Source organism: Penaeus monodon, chromosome 22 (genome assembly GCF_015228065.2).
Source record: "Penaeus monodon isolate SGIC_2016 chromosome 22, NSTDA_Pmon_1, whole genome shotgun sequence".
Taxonomy (NCBI): Eukaryota; Metazoa; Arthropoda; class Malacostraca; order Decapoda; family Penaeidae; genus Penaeus; species Penaeus monodon.
Window position 1 is genome coordinate 37,548,806 of NC_051407.1, and position 588 is coordinate 37,549,393.

Genomic DNA, 588 nt, shown 5'->3' on the forward strand with positions numbered 1-588 from the left:
CAGGTAAAATAAGAAAGCACATGCGTTTGTGCGCCGAAGCTGTGTCGTTGTAGCCTGCCGATATCGTTCTGCAAACAGCACCACCAAATCAGTGAGGTCCAACTTTGGGGCGATTATGCGGGCCTCCTTCAGTCTCCGAGCCCGAGGGGTCTGCCTTTCCAAATGTTGTTCTAGAGAGCACCAGTTCTCGCATGCTTCAGTTGAATTAACAATCGACAGACGGGGACAGTCAAGTGAATACTTGGCACAAACGGTGTCGAATATCTCTCCGCGGTTGTATTACCAACAACTTCTGCCTTTTCATAGATGATAATGAATTTAAATGCTTCTGTTTCTCTATATATAATTCCGTGATACTTATACATTTATTTCGTTGTTCTGTTCATCCATTTACATGAATCCTTTTGTATGGATAGCCTTCAACAGGGAAAATCTAGCGTTATGCATGGCGGTAAAGGTAGCTCTGACATCTGCGGCACTATCCTTTTGAATGACTAACGGCACTCTTTCCCATGAAGGTAAGCCGACAGCGTTTCAAGACCAAGGAAATCCTCACTATCTTCTATACGATCTTGCATAGGATTTGCT

The 588-nt window shown here is 44.0% G+C and overlaps 1 protein-coding gene across 1 annotated transcript in view; it reads right to left on the reverse strand.

Moving 5' to 3' along the window:
- The window catches only part of LOC119587115 (histidine decarboxylase-like), a gene marked incomplete in the record, with an annotated part of 81,576 nt that overhangs the window by 8,904 nt on the left and 72,084 nt on the right, over positions 1-588 (reverse strand).